The 16,525-nt window shown below is 44.2% G+C and overlaps 1 protein-coding gene across 1 annotated transcript in view; it reads right to left on the bottom strand.

Moving 5' to 3' along the window:
* The window catches only part of CRB3 (crumbs cell polarity complex component 3), a 30,474-nt gene extending 21,947 nt beyond the window's left edge, over positions 1–8,527 (bottom strand). The window contains exon 1 of the mRNA XM_087710998.1: positions 8,417–8,527. The gene's annotated coding sequence lies outside the window, so the exon portion shown is untranslated. The remainder of the gene's footprint in view (positions 1–8,416) is intronic.
* Between the last annotated feature and the right edge of the window lie 7,998 nt (positions 8,528–16,525).

Below are 16,525 nucleotides of genomic sequence, written 5' to 3'. Positions count from 1 at the left end.
AAGGACCAAGAACTACCTGGAGAGGCTTCCTCAAATCAGGACCCTGTAACTAGAACCCAAGTCCTCTCAGAGAATATATTCATCATTACAGTCACCAGAAAGAATTCCGGTTGGAGATCTACCACCGCATTTTGTTTCCTAGGAACTAATCAAATGCCCTGGGATGGTTACAAACAGATATTGATGATGATGACTATCAAGTTTTTCTCCATTGGTTTTTTTTTGGGGGGGCAGAGGTGGGTTCCTACCAGTTCGCACCTATTCGGTAGAACCGGTTCGTCAAATCTACCGAACCGGTTAGAAGAGGTTCCACTAGTGGACCCGGAAAGCAGGCCACACCTACAGAAGAGGTTCCAAAAAAATTTGAAACCCACCACTGCCACAGAGAGAAAGAGAGACAGACAGACAGACTGCCACAGAGAGAGAGAGAAAGAGAAAGAAAGAAAGAAAGAAAAAAGAAAGAAAAAAGAAAGAAAAAAGAAAGAAAAAAGAAAGAAAAAGAGTGAGAGATGAAAGAAAAAAAGAAAAAAGGGACAGAGAGACAAAAGGAAGGAAAGAGAGAGAGAGAGAGAGAGAGAGAGAAAGAAAGAAAGAAAGAAAGAAAGAAAGAAAGAAAGAAAGAAAAAAGAAAGAAAAAAGAAAGAAAAAAGAAAGAAAAAAAGAAAGAAAAAAGAAAGAAAAAAGAAAGAAAAAAGAAAGAAAAAAGAAAGAAAAAGAGTGAGAGATGAAAGAAAAAAAGAAAAAAGGGACAGAGAGACAAAAGGAAGGAAAGAGAGAGAGAGAGAGAGAGAGAGAGAGAGAGAGAGAAAACACATGGCCGGCAAGCCACTCCCACCAGGTCACATGGCTGGCAAGCCACTCCCACAAAGGAGGCCACACCCACAGAGTAGGTTCCAAATTTTTTTGAAACCCACCACTGGTTTGGGGGGGGGGGGTAGGGATGCCCTCAAGTCCGTGTTGAAGTCTGAGGACTGTCTGGATTAATCCCTGAAGTTTTCTGGGCAAGATTCCAGAAGCGGTTTGTCCTTTCCTTCTTCCTAGGATTGAGAGAGAGAGAGATTGGCCTGAATTCACCCAGCTGGCTTTGTGTTTAAGGCAGGACTAGCACTCCCAAATCTCCTGGTTTCTATCTGCCTTAACCATTATGCCAAACTTGCTGGGTCCGATATCCAGCATCAACAGGGAAGTCCATGAAGATTATCCCTACCAACCTTTGCCATTTTTTACTTCATGTGTTTGGTTTCTCTCAGCAAAGCACAGGGGATAGAAACTTGACAGCAGTACTTAAAACTCGATGGAGAAACATCTCAGCCTCTCAGGCACTCTGGCTGGCCTCACATATCATACTAAACACAGTCTTTCTCAACCTTGGCAACTTGAAGATGTCCGGACTTCAACTCCCAGAATTCCCCAGCCAGCGAATGCTGGCTGGGGAATTCTGGGAGTTGAAATCCGGACATCTTCAAGTTGCCAAGGTTGAGAAACGCTATACTAAAGCCATGGCTTCCCCAAGATTCTTTTAAAAAGCCATCATGGCTCAGTTTATTTATAATGTTACGTCATCAGTCATAATTTACCAGCTCTAGTGGTTCTGTCCACACACCACATTAAACTGGAATCATCCAATCTCATTATGGCTGAAAGCAACTTGTGATGAGCCCAGTCGCTAAGTAATTTAAGGCATCCATTCACAAAGAAGAGGATCAATACAGTAACTTTTAAAAGGACTGAGCTAAGGTTCTTCGGCAATCATATTTCTGAGCTTCTTTTTTCTAATCAAATTACACTGTAGCTTGCAGATCGTATTACCTTCTGGTTTGGTTTAACTCTGGTTGATTGAATAAATTGTAATCACTTAGGTTATGGAACATGCTGGGTTGAAACCTACACGATACATTACTGTAATGTGTGAATTGAGCCTAAAAATCATAATTAGTTTATCCAAAAGTGTTTAATTAGCCCCTTTTAATATGACAGTGATTCGCATCCATAAGCCTACTTTACAGTACTTCTCACTTTACATATCAGTATCACCCCCCAAAAAATACAAATATGCTGAATAGCATAGAATAAGAATAAGAATAAGAATAAGAATAAGAATAAGAATAAGAATAAGAATAAGAATAAGAATAAGAATAAGAATAAGAATAAGAATAAGAATAAGAATAAGAATAAGAATAAGAATAAGAATAGAATTCTTTATTGGCCAAGTGTGATTGGACACACATATGGTTACTTCTAATTTCTCTAAACATTTTTTGCATCAAAAAAAGTTTAACAAATGGCTTGGCCTCTGAGAGTCAACGAGATATTTTCCTGGATCCATTAACAAATTATCCCACCTAGCTCTTGAAATTATTACATCCTTTTTTTCATAAAACTCCCAAGGATTTATTCACTTTGGGCCTTAACTCATGCTGACACCTGGCTAGCAAGGAAAACCTCCTTTATGTGAGTGGATCTCAAAAGATAGTAAATGCACCACTTCTAGTTTGGGTCCTGTGGGAACCAAACTAAAATCGCTGACACTATAAGTAAGTTCTTAGTGACGGTTCCACCACAAAACCGCGGTAGACTAAAGCGCGCTCGACGAAAGCGCGTACGTGACGTCATCACAGCGCGACGAAAACATCGCGCTGTGAGCGGTAAATTTAAAATTAAAGCGAAAACCTTACCCTAACCCCCCCCAAACCTAACCCTAAATCTAACCCTAAGCCTAACCCTAAATCTAACCCTAAACCTAACCCTAAACCTAACCCTTAACCTAACGCTAAACCTAACGCTAACCCTTAACCTAACCCTAACCCTAACCCTTAACCTAACGCTAAACCTAACGCTAACCCTTAACCTAACCCTAACCCTAACCCTAAACCTAACCCTTACCTTTATGTGAATTGGCTTGCTTTAATTTTATTTTAATTTTAATTTAATTTATTTTTAATTTTATTTGTCGCGCTGCTGATGACATCACGTACGCGCTTTCGTCGGGCGCGCTTTAGTCGACCGCGGTTTTGATGGGTCACGCTTAGTGACTGCCACCAATGAAATAAAGGGCGCATTTTCTTTCTACCATGATGGATCTAGGTTCTTGAATAATTGTTAATCCAAGTATATTTTATACAGGCAGTTCTTGACTCACCACCTTTCATTTAGTAACCATTCGAAGTTGCAATGGCACTGAAAAAGATGACTTATGGCCATTCTTCACACTTATAACCATTGCACCATCCCAGTGGTCATGAGATCACAACGTGGACACATTGATGGTTGCAATGTTGCAGCGTCATGCGATTGACCTTTTGGGACCTTCTGACAAGCAAAATCAATGGGGAAGTCAGATCCACTTAACAATTGTGTTACTAACTTAGCTGTGGTGATTTACTGAACAACTGTGGTATGAAAAGTTGTAAAATGCGGTGAATTTACTTAGTGGCAAATTATGGACCCAATTGTTTGTCATATGTCAACGACTACCTGTATCTTAAAAAGTTGAAAAGCTCTGCCTTAAATTAAAGTGGTTTCTTGGAATAGATACAGGAACTAACCTTAGTGTATTTCCACACAGAAAGTTGTGAACGCCTCTTGACTCAGAGGTTTCCCTTCCCTCCCACCCCCTCTTCTTCCTTCTGATACCATATTCTAATGCTGGAAGCCCAGAGCAAAAAGTCAGCTGTGAGACAGACTCATTCCCATGATTTTTAGGAAGTTTTCGTGAGTCACTGGTTAAAAGGTGATACCAACTCTCTTGCACTGAGACACGCTGATTTCATTCCACTGGAATCATAGCATGGAGCTAAACTCCCTTAGAAAGAGCTAAGCCCCTAATTAGCCAAACCACATTTTTATCTTCATGTCATGTGTGAACCTATTCATGGGTGTTAAAATTCAGAGTACTGTCTGTATTCTGCCAGCCAAGTCAGATGCTGATATTTTCAGCTGGGCAAGGCCTTGACCCTATCCAGGAATCCAAGTGGGTAAATCTCTCCTGTTACCTTTGAACTTCTGTTTCTAAGGCAAGCACACTGCAGGGGCTAATCATAGAGTAAACTACACAGGGATTGCTTACACCAAGAATTATCTTGAATAGCCACAGTTTTGCCTGTGCATTAGACAGATCCTAGAAATATCCCTCATTGTTCCGAATTGATTTAACTTCTCTAACAGCGACCAAGTTCTGAGAATCTGAACCTTATTATTTCAGAGGTATATTCACATTAATGTTACCGCTTCGAAGCATGGAAGAGAGAAAAGTGGAGTTTTGTTTTGTTCTTTTTTTTATCCTGGTTCCTACACTTTTCAAAAAGAGCAGGATTTATCAGGAGATATTTATGTTTGCTGAGTTAGGTAATCATCATGTCATCAGATCTCTGCTTGGCAATTAAGGCCCAGAAGTCAAATGGGGAAAGGACCTTGGACCATCCTAGATTTCAGATAGGGAAGCTTTTAGACCAGTGTTTCTCAACCTTGGCAACTTGAAGATGTCCGGACTTTAACTCCCAGAATTCCCCAGCCAGCATTCGCTGGCTGGGGAATTCTGGGAGTTGAAGTCCGGACATCTTCAAGTTGCCAAGGTTGAGAAACACTGTTTTAGACGTAGCATTGTCCAAGCAAAAGTTCCACCCTTATAAAACACAGTGTGAAGCTGCCAAATATTTTATAGTTGGGTAGTATGAGTAAACCTTCCCTATCCTCTTCCTTTTGATTTGCACCACTGAACAAGTTTCAAGCCTGTTCAAGTCACACGAAGGCCCTACCCATCAGCACACAAATAACCACAATCGTTTCAAATCTTGGCAATCCACTTGGACTCTGAATGGTTACAGGTAAACAAGAGCCTGGATTAATACACTTATGATCTGTTTTGCTAAGTTTCAACAAGCATCACTGGCCTAGTTCACATATAATCCTAAACCACAAACCATGGTTTACAACCACATGGTTGACTCACAGTAAAACTAAATCAAAACACATTATGGATTTTGAGCGGCAGTTCTTACAAGTATTCAAGCTCAAACACTTTTAACATTTCTCAGTTTTCACTTACAGTACAGTAAATATCTATCGGTAAAATCCACATTAGCCAAAGCTCTTCAGAATAGGTAGTTATTTTAAGAATGTGAAGAGATCCCAAGATCAACCGCTGGCTTAGAGCATTGAATGAATCCAGCCAGAGAAAACAAGTGAAGCTTTCTACCTTCCTTCCCCCCCCCCCTTCCAAAAAAAAAAAATCTAATCTGATCTGATGTTTATTTCTGTGCACCTGAAAGTTTTAACTTTCTGGCAGTCCTGGGCCTGCAACTTCTATAACGATTGTCATTTCACTGGTTCCTACAATTAAATTTCACAGAATCCTGACCGACTTTCCTAGTAAGGCAAAGAAAAGTCACTTTTCCCCTCCGTGACCCGTCAAAACCGCGGTCGACAAAAGCACGCTCGACGAAAGCGCGTACTGACGTCATCAGCAGCGCGACGAAAAAAATTAAAAATTGAAATAAAAATAAAATTAAAGCAAGCCGATTCACATAAAGGTAAGGGTTAGGTTTAGGGTTAGGTTAAGGGTTAGGGTTACGTTTAGCGTTAGGTTAAGGGTTAGCGTTAGGTTTAGCGTTAGGTTAAGGGTTAGGTTTAGGGTTAGGTTTAGGGTTAGGTTAAGGGTTAGGTTTAGGGTTAGGTTTAGGGTTAGGTTTGGGGGGGGGGTTAGGGTAAGGTTTTCGCTTTAATTTTACATTTACCGCTCACAGCGCAATGTTTTCGTCGCGCTGTGATGACGTCACGTATGCGCTTACGTCGAGCGCGCTTTTGTCTACCGCGGTTTTGTGGTGGAACCTTCCCCTCTGCAGAAAACAATCCCCCAGTGTGACCAGATACAAAGGGAACCAAGGCCTCAGTGCTTTGAGAAATTTCAAAGGAGTTACACCTGCTCAATATCATACCTCCTATCTGTGCCAAAGGCGCCGCTTTTATTTATTCAAAAATCTTGTCCTCTGCACTCTAGGCAGAGCGGAAAGTAACTCACAGTCTATTCGGCTGTTTTTCAGCGGGCTACCTGCTGGGATGTTTGCAAGAATGCTAGGCTTAAGTTACTTAAAGGCACATGCTTCCAAAGAGCAGCTGTAGGAGGAAAAACCTGTCGCCCCTTCAAAACAAATGTACAGCAAAAAGTACAGTTAATCGGGTGCAACAGAGTGGGGATTCTGAGTTAGGGAATACATATGGTGGGGAGGGAGAGATGGTTTATAAACAATGAGGCCAGAAATTAAAACAAAAATAGAAAGTGTAAGTTTCTATTACAGAAACTTACATCTCTCTACTACCTTACATGTAAGAATAGAGCGGTAAAACGCATTGTGGGGGTGAAGGGAATTCCAGCCTTTTCTTTTCTAGTGATAATTAATTTTTATTTTATTTTAAACACATAAGCACATCAACAAAAAACAAACGCATAACTTAAAAACAACATAGGAACAAGAAGTTCCATCATATATCATACAGCAGTTCCGAATCGGTTTCTTTGCAGTTAGTGTTTTCCCTTCTATACATTTCTATCTTGCGTTCATAATCTCCTTATTCGTTATCCATTTGTATGTACATTTCTTTATTTATTTAAACTTAGCTACTTGTGACCAAATATTATTTACCTATATTATGCTATATGTTTTTACTGTCATTTGTTCTCTTACATACAGATTATAGATATACATTCACACAATTATTCTTTCTCTTTGCCATTCTTATATTATTATTATCCCATTTGGAAGGTTATAAGGTATAGTTTAAAATGCTTTGTTTGCCATCCTTCGTACCTGCTAAGACACCACCTTGTTTTCTCTTTCTTTTCTTTTCTCCCTCCCTTCCTTCTCTACTTCCTTCCTTCCTTCGTCTCCATCCCCTTCTTCCTTCCCTCCCTTCCCTCTTCCCTCAGCCTTTTCTTTTCTAAGAAGACAGGGCAACGTGTAAAACACAGGGGGTAGATTCCCTGCATCTTCTCATCATCCCAAAAAGCCTTACCTGAATTTCTCAGCCCCAGCCTTACAAGATTTGGCTCAACTCGTTCCTAGAGGTAAACAAGATCTCCCTCTACCCGGAGGGGTAGTAGGAAAGACAAGATGGAGAGGAGAAAGGAGAGGAATAGGAAAAAGGGAAGGGTAGAAGAAGGGGGGGGGAAGGTTAAAAAAGGAGGAAGAGAAAGGAGAGAAGGGAAGGGAGAGGTGGAAAGGTGAGAAGAAAGAGAAGAAAGTGGGATAGGAAGGAGAGAGGAAAGAAGGCAGGGAAGCAAGGAGGGCAAGAGGGAGGGAAGGAAGGAGAGAAGGAGAGTAGATAGGAAGGAGGGAAGAAAGGAGGGAACTTAAGAGAAGAGAAAGGAAGGAAGGAAGGAGGAAAGGAGGGAGGGAAGATATGAAAGAAGGAGGGGGGAAGAAGAGAGGAAAGAGAGAGGGAAGGAAAGGTAGGATAGGAAAAGAAAGGAGGGAAGGAAGGAGGGAAGGAGAGAAGGAGGGAGGGAAGGAAGGGGAGTGGGAAAGAAGAAACAAGGGAAGGAAAGAGGGAGGGAGGGGAGAAGATATCTAACCTCTGATGTCTATAAGGATTTTGATATTATGGGAACGTCTTGAAACAAAGTCAAATGTAAAGCGAAACAGTGAATGTTGTACTGTTTTTTACCAGTTATTGGTTGTTGTATTTTTCTTTTTACTAATAAAAATATTTATTAAAAAAGAAAAAGAAAAAGATCTCCCTCTAGCCGGTTTCCCAGGTCGGATTGCGAGGAATTCAAGCAGGGGACTCAATGGTTAACCTGGTCGCTTAGGGCAGTGTTTCTCAACCTTGGCGACTTGAAGTCCTGTGGACTTCAACTCCCAGAATCCCCCAGCCAGCATAGCTGGCTGGGGGATTCTGGGAGTTGAAGTCCACAGGACTTCAAGTCGCCAAGGTTGAGAAACACTGGCTTAGGAAGCACAACCCAGGGGAAAGTCGCTCAAACGATCGGATCCCCTCCCAGACGCCCCCCTTCCCAGCTGGAATGAAAGCCGGGATCGCCCCGAAAGGACCCCAAAGTCCAACGGAGCCGTTTCAGACACCTGCTTCGCCCGCCCTTGCCCGGGAAACAGCTGGAAGTTGTAGGGGGGGAAGAACCGCCAAAGTGGGCTTCGGCGCCGGGCTCGGAGAGCGTGCCAACCACTCTAGCTCCCCGGCTTAATAGACTGAACCCCCCGACCCCACCCACCCAAGTCAGCCCGGCCAAAACAAAACACCCCGCCCTGGGTTGCCGAGGATCGGGAAGGAGAAACAGACTCGCCTTCCTTCTCCCGGGCATTTTCAAGCCTTCAACTTCGCTGGTGGGGATGCCAAAGTCCGCCAACCCCAAAGAGGAAACCTCCCCACCCCCGTCCCGCTTCGTGCCATCCCCACCTTTCTTTACCTGTCGGCCGAAAGCACCTTCTGGGCTGGAGAGCTGGCTCTGAACCCAGCCGTGACTCTCCCGCAACGACGACAGCGCCAGCGCCGCCTCCTCCTCCTCCTCCGAGGCACGTGATCCCCCCAAAGCAACAGGTACTTCCCGTCCCGTACCTGAGCCAGGTGAGGCGCCCCCTCCCGCTCACCTGGCTGCTCTGCGGAGCCGAAGGAAGCAGATCTCGATCTCGTTCCCTCGGCCTGGCTGCTTCCCAGGGCGCATCTGCCTTTCCACCCCGCTCTGGTGCCCGCTTTTGCCCGTCCATTGGACGCGGTTGGGCTTCCTAGTAATATTGCTTTACACAGCGTAGTAAAGAAAAGGAGGAAGGAGCAATATATAGCAATAGCAGTTAGACTTATATACCGCTTCATAGGCCTTTCAGGCCTCTCTAAGCGGTTTACAGAGAGTCAGCATATTGCCCCCAACAATCTAGGTCCTCATTTTACCCACCTCGGAAGGATGGAAGGCTGAGTCAACCCTGAGCCGGTGAGATTTGAACCGCTGACCTGCTGATCTAGCAGTAGCCTGCAGTGCTGTATTTAACCACTGCGCCACCTTGGCTCATGGAGACCGCAATCGAAGTGCCAGCCCGGAGTTATCACATCCAAATGATCCCAATGGTCAAGTTGGTTTCTCTTTTGCCCGGCTGCTGTGCTAGATGCCCTTTCCTAAGAGTTCCACAGGTGAACAAGGGCGTTCTGCATCCAGAAGAAAGTTGCAGAAAGTAGGAATGACAGGGAGGAAGCATTTCAAGATTTGGATACGTTGAAATCAGTGTTTCTCAACCTTGGCAACTTGAAGATGTCCGGACTTCAACTCCCAGAATTCCCCAGCCAGCATTCGCTGGCTGGGGAATTCTGGGAGTTGAAGTCCGGACATCTTCAAGTTGCCAAGGTTGAGAAACACTGGTTGAATAGAAGGCCATTAAACCATGCCAAGACCATTAAACCATGCCAGGACTGCTGTAGGCTGGGTCTGAAGGAGCAAAAGCCCCAGAATGCATCGGCACCTTGCCGAAACCACTTCCCTTTTGTTGCCAAGAAAACTACTGTAAGTGGAGAGTCAGGGTTGACTTGGAACATGGCCTTTATCTTAATGTGTCACTGGCTATTGCTGCTCGCCTATGGCGTTTCTCCCCCTCGTGGAAGCATTCTGCATCTTCACTGAACAAAGCATTAATCTGATGCACCCATGAAGTGTGTGTGTGTCAGTGGTGGGTTTCAAAACAGTTTGGAACCTACTCTGTGGGTGTGGCCTCCTTTGTGGGAGTGGCTTGCCAGCCATGTGTTTTCTTTCTCTCTCTCTCCTTCCTTTTGTCTCTCTGTCCCTTTTTTCTTTTTTTCTTTCATCTCTCGCTCTTTTTCTTTCTTTTTTCTTTCTTTATTTATTTATTTCTTCCTTTCTTTCTCTTTCTCTCTCTGTCAGTTTGTCTGTGTGTGTGTGTGTGTGTGTGTGTGTGTGTCAGTGATGGGTTTCAAAAAAATTTGGAACCTACTCTGTGAGTGTGGCCTCCTTTGTGGGAGTGGCTTGCCAGCCTTGTGACCTGGTAGGAGTGGCTTGCCAGCCATGTGTTCTCTCTCTCTCTCTCTCTCTCTCTCTCTCTCTCTCTCTCTCTCTCTCTCTCTCTCTCTCTCTCTCTCTCTCCTTCCTTTTGTCTCTCTGTCCCTTTTTTCTTTTTTTCTTTCATCTCTCACTCTTTTTTCTTTTTTTATTTATTTATTTCTTCCTTTTTTTCTCTTTCTCTCTCTCTCTCTCTGTGTCAGTTTGTATGTGTGTGTGTGTGTGTGTGTGTGTGTCAGTGGTGGGTTTCAAAAATTTTTGGAACCTCTTCTGTAGGTGTGGCCTGCTTTCCGGGTCCACTGGTGGAACCTCTTCTAACCTGTTCGGTAGATTTGACGAACTGGTTCTACCGAATAGGTGCAAACTGGTAGGAACCCACCTCTGGGGTGTGTGTGTGTGAGAGGGAGAGGGGGAGAGAATTTCAGTGTCTGCAGGCCTTTGACTCACTACAGGAATTGCGGAGGCCAAATCCCACATCATCAGACATCCTCAAACATACCAACAAGACAGTGGCTGTCGGTTTATGGTGGTGGTGATAAAAGCTAGAAAACTAGATGGCTTCTTGAGATTTTACAGAATTTGGAACATTGTGAATATCAAGGGACCTTCCTCAACTTGTTTTCAGCCTCCGCTAATTTCCCTTGGATAATTATGGGAATGGCTAGTCGGCATCCCCCAAAGGCACCAGAGTCAAGGAGGCCCACTTTAAAATCCACTATTTAAACCAGTCTTTCTCAACCTTGGCCACTTGAAGATGTCCGGACTTCAACTCCCAGAATTCCCCAGCCAGCGAATGCTGGCTGGGGAATTCTGGGAGTTGAAGTCCGGACATCTTCAAGTTGCCAAGGTTGAGAAACACTGGTTTAAACCATATCCAAATCTTGAAATGCTTCCTCCCTGTCATTCCTACTTTCTGCAACTTTTCTTCTGGATGCAGAACCCACTTGTTCAACTGTGGAAATAAAGGATTTGAAGAAAAGGAAAGAATTCTTGACGTTGCTTGCTCTCATCGGGGTGCTGAAAGTCTCAGGAGATATGATGACCGAGCTTACACCAGTAATAAATAGCCGCTTTGTAAATCAATCTCAGCTATAGGATAGCTGCCCTTTCCTTGAGCGGCATTCTCTAGCCTGAACATGCAGCCACGTAGGAATTCCTGAAAGCTTCTTATACCCATAGGAACCAAGGCCTGGCCCAGGGGATAATTCAGTCTGGGGGCAGTTGAGACAAAAAAAAACAATCCTTTTTCCTTCGAATTAAGCGGTTCAATGTGAGCACTTCATGGCATGCGCGCATATAGTTCTTATACACCCACTCAAATAGAATTACTTGGCAATTATACTACCTAGAGCTACAACATGGCATTACGTTGCCTGCAACAACAACAAAAATCAATTGTTTTCTTGTTTCTCTTAATCTATTAAACTGTAGGAAAAGTTCAAACCCGCCCCTCTGCTAGAAAACTGAAATATCCTGGGAGCCGAGGTGGCGCAGTGGGTAGAGTGCAGTACTGCAGGCCATTTCAGCTGACTGCTAGTTCGGCGGTTCAAATCTCACCGGCTCAAGGTTGACTCAGCCTTCCATCCTTCTGAGGTGGGTGAAATGAGGACCCAGACTGTGGGGGCGATATGCTGACTCTGTAAACCGCTTAGAGAGGGCTGAAAGCCCTATGAAGCGGTATATAAGTCTAACTGCTATTGCTATTGCTAAATATTGAAAAGGCAGAATATTATATTTTCCTGGATGTGAAAAGGGAGAAACATGTTTCTAAAGATAAAGTAGCTCCCTGCAGCTTCCTGCCCCCCCCCCTTTTGTCAATGAGCCATTAAAGCCTGAGCTAGTCTACTTTACATAATAAAGGTAGGATTAACCTTCCACAGAAACTCACCACATAGCATCCGGAAACTCAACCAAACCTAGCTTCAAAACGTAGCCCAGAGAGTTGCCCCTGCATGGCCCCATGGGAGTCTGACAACCAATCAGAATACATTTCTTACACAGGAACAGGAAACCGAGAGGTGGGACTGAACAGGGTATAAAAAGCCTAGCAAGCCCCTCCCTCGGCCCTTCTCTTCTTCTCCACCAACATTGAAGCATGTGATCACCTTTCCTGCTCAGGGCTCAAGCCATGTGGTCCTGTCCACCATTAAAACCATCTTTCCAAGCAGCCTCCGTGTCTCCAGTGTCTTTTCCCCCACTTGGAGCCGAACCCAGAAGGACATTTCTTTCAACAAAGCGATGCATTGGGATTCTCTCTTATGAAATAAGCAGGATATAAATAACATAAAGCAGTGGTGGCCAGGCATGAAAAGGAAAGCTGAATCTTTTACAGCCTTACACTGAAATGAGTGAATGCTTAGATTCACACCGTGACCCGTCAAAACCGCGGCAGACTAAAGCGCGCCCGATTAAAGCGCGTACGTGATGTCATCAGCAGCGCGACAAATACGACCGCGGAGAAAAAAGGGCGCTTTAAAAAGCGCTTTTAAAGCAAGCCGATTCACATAAAGGTAAGGGTTAGGTTAAGGGTTAGGGTTAGGTTAAGGGTTAGGGTTAGGTTTAGCGTTAGGTTTAGCGTTAGGTTAAGGGTTAGGTATAGGGTTAGGTGTAGGGTTAGGTTTGGGGGGGGTTAGGTTTAGATTTACGCGTACGCGCTTTCGTCGAGCGCGCTTTAGTCTACCGCGGTTTTGTGGTGGAACCGATTCACACATATTCAACTAAAACCAGCCAAATTACATGACGATTTAGCGTGATTTAAAGTTAAGATACCTGCTCAGTCACAAATGGTTGATTTTAAAATATTCAGTAACGAGGAAAAATAAATTTAAGATTGAGGAACGTAGGATCAGATGTGATAATCAGAAAGATATTTTCACTCATTTGCCCCAATTAAATAGGCTTGTGGTTATTCACAGGCTAAAGTTCGGCTGTTCTTAAATGGCCAGTTAGCACCTTACAGATAATACAAAGGGTATGATTCCCTTTTTTCAAATAATGGAAGCCAGAGTTCTCCTCATTTTCCTATAGGCTAACTAGGCTTCAGCCTAGGGCCTCAAGATCAAGAGGGACCTACATTCAAATTGTTACCAAAATTAAAACTACACTATTCTAAAAACAGTGAACACTAAAACACTGAACCGAAAAGAAGGAGAAATTCTACGCATATGACTAATAAACAAACATAAGAATGTATTGGTTAAGATCGTTCCAGCACCGCGGCAGTTGGGGAGCCCGCCCACGTTCCCGGCACCGGCGGTCGGGCGAGAGGCGTGGCCGCTCCCAGTAGCCGCCCCGTCGACGCGGAGCCCACCAGCGGCCAGGCAGGTGAGGGCGAGGGGGCCGAGCCGGGCAGCTGAGCGCAGCAGGGGAGGCGGCTGGCCTCGCTGCCTTTGCCGCAGAGCAGAGCCGCCCTCCGTCGGGAGGCCAGCTATATATATTGATATATATTGATATACATCACAGTAATGATGTATTTTATTGTCTCTCATGCAATTTGCAAACTTAAAAATGGGAGGTGAAAGGGCCTCATAAGTGGAATAGCCTAGGGCCTCTTTTCATCTAAATCCAGCCCTGGTTCTCCTAGCCCATTGCTATAACCATTTCAAAACTCTTGTAGCATATTAATTTCAAGTTGTTTTATTAGCATTCACTGGCAAAACTGCCAATATATACATTGCATAATTTAATCTGATGCCTTTTTTTTCCGCCTTGGCACCCATATTAAAAGATCACCCAAAGCTGGCTTTTCATTTTAGCCCAGGCGCAGACTGCTATTATTCAGAGACATGCTCTTAATTTAAAAACCTATTTCTTTGTTTCCACATTATCTCAATCAAAACTGGTGGGACTCTACTTTTTAGCAGTACACGTGACCAGAGGTTGCATTAGGCTAATGCCAAAATTAAACTGAAGTAGTAGGTGGAATTATTAGGCAAAGGATGACTCTCTTCCTTTAGTACATCACACTCAGAAAAAATGAGTTAATATTCCAAGTATAATTTCCATCAAGTTTGTAGGAGGATGTGTGGGATGGAGCAAATTGTATAACAGTGTTACACTAAGATAATATAACAAAAACGAGGAATAGATTTTATTAGAGCCTGGCATTTTTAAAATGCTTCCTAAAATGCTAGAGATTAAGAGGTCTATAGCTTGGTATGCACTGCAAGGATTTGCTTTTCTAAGCCCTTGGGGATGTAGCTCAATCCTGTCCAAAATACAGCAATAGGATAATGATGGTACGGGAGACGGGTAGGCTGTGCTGCTTCTCATTTTCAGCCTGTGGAATTATTGTAAAGGAAATTTAAATGTTTAATTTGCAATCATTATTCCAAAGTGTTGTTGCAGGATTAAAGGTGTCCTGTATTATTTGAAGCTAAAGGATGCCTGCAAGGAAAAGGAAACCATTTGCATTTGTTTCAAAACTGATTCAGGATCTGAAACAAATTGGAAGAGCCTCGGGAAACGTTGAGCTGGATCGTCATAGTTCCCTATTGTGTGTTCTCATCCGGAAACACAGCAAAAAAAAATTTTTTTTTAATCCTAAACCCAATCTACTGAAACTAAATGCTTAAAATCCCTAACTTGGGTAGGAGCAGTCCCTAAGACTGTGTGGGAAGTTATCATCCAGCCCTCTCCCAGAAAAAATGAAATATCCTGGGAAATATTGAAAAGGCTGGATGTGAAAAGAAAGAAACATGCTTTAAAAGACAGAATAGTTGCCTGTAGCTTCCTGCCCATCCACACTTTGTCAATAGGCCATTGAGAAGGCCAGGCTAGCCCACTTTACATAATAAAGACTTCCCCACTGCAGCTGTAGGGGGAAGGGATATTACTCAACTGTCCACATGGCATCTGAGAACTCATCTATGGATTCAAAACAGCCTAGAGAGTAGCCCCTTGCATGGCACCATGGGAGTCTGACAACCAATCAGAATACATTTCTTACACAGGAACAGGAAACAGAGAGGCGGGACTAAACAGGGTATAAAAAGCCTAGCAAGCCCCTCCCTCCGCCCTTCTCTTCGTCTCCACCAACACTGAAGCATGTGATCACCTTTTCTGTTCGGGGCTCAAGCCATGTGGTCCTGTCCAACAATAAACCATCTTTCCAAGCAGCCTCCGTGTCTCCAGTGTCTTCCCCCCCCACTTGGAGCTGAACCCAGAAGGACCTTTCTTTCAACAACTGGAAAGGCAGGAGCTGTCACATCTATAGGAAAAGCAGCACCTACATTCCTACCTCGCTAATGCTGTCCTAATTCTCAAAATTCCCAGCCCATGCAGTCATTGGCCATGCTGACTTGAACTTTCAGAAGGTGCAATCCTCTGGAGGGCGTAGATTACGAAAGGCAGGTCTAAGATGTCTCTTCTCCTCATGAGATATACTCATGAAACTGATGAAGTGGTTCGTGGTACCAAACCACCTATGAAGAAGCTCTTTTTATAGGGAAAAAAAGTTAATTGTTAGTATTTAGATGCCTGAGTTTTGCTGAAATGGAAAACCTTTTTTAGAATTGGCCCTAAGGCCGCATTCCGATGTGCGCTGAACTTACTCATCAGATCGGGTTGTAAACAGATTGGCTGCAAGCCGTCATCAAAATGACGTGGCATAAAATTCATTTCAAAGTGAAAAAAGAAGTAGAAACTCAACTGGCTGGCTGGGAAATCCTGCTTCTTTATCCAAGTGGAAGGAGGTTCGTGCTTCGAATTTAACCCGACGTCTACTTTTCCATTTAAGGGAGAGCATCTCCCCTGCCCCAGGAGGCATTTGCACTGTTCTCAGATTGGCTACAGGTCATCTCCCAAGGCAGTGGTGGGATTCAAATAATTTATAACAACCGGCTCTCTGTCCTAATGACCAGCTGGGTAGGTGGGGCTCGGTGGTCATGTGACTGGGTGGGTGTGGCCAATTCAATGCCACTCACATCGATGGGCGCTTCACGTTGGCTGTGACAATGTAATCAGGGTTAACCGGAGAGGCAGTTTCTGTAAGCAGGGCAAAAAAGATTAGGCTAGGAATTCAGTTTCAGTTTCAGTTTTGGTTTATTTGTATGCCGCCCTTCTCCAGGAGGGACTCAGGGCGGCGAACAACTCAAAGGGGAAAGGGAACATAAACAACAGTACACATAATTAAAATACACGAAAATCACACAGCCATACCGGTCGAGAGGGGAGGGGAACTCATCAACCCCAGGCCTGCCGGCACAGCCAGGTTTTGACGGCTTTCCGGAAGGCCTGGAGAGAGGTGAGGGTCTGAATCTCCGTGGGGAGTTCATTCCAAAGGGCCGGAACTGCCACAGAGAAGGCCCTCCCCCGGGTGGTAGCCAGATGGCATTGGCTGGTGGACGGAACCCGGAGGAGGCCGACCCTGTGTGATCTGACGGGTCTTTGGGAGGTAATTGGCAGCAGGCGGTCTCTCAAGTACCCAGGTCCAATACCATGAAGGGCTTTATAAATAGCACCAGAATGTTTCCTTCCTGTCTTCCTTACAGGATTAGCCCTGTAAAGTGGGGGAAA

Source organism: Thamnophis sirtalis, unplaced genomic scaffold, assembly GCF_051295495.1.
Source record: "Thamnophis sirtalis isolate CommonGarterSnake01/CBP01778 unplaced genomic scaffold, rThaSir2_p1.2 scaffold_3, whole genome shotgun sequence".
Classification (NCBI taxonomy): Eukaryota; Metazoa; Chordata; class Lepidosauria; order Squamata; family Natricidae; genus Thamnophis; species Thamnophis sirtalis.
Note: the sequence above shows the minus strand (reverse complement) of the source record. Positions and strands in the feature narration are given on the sequence as shown.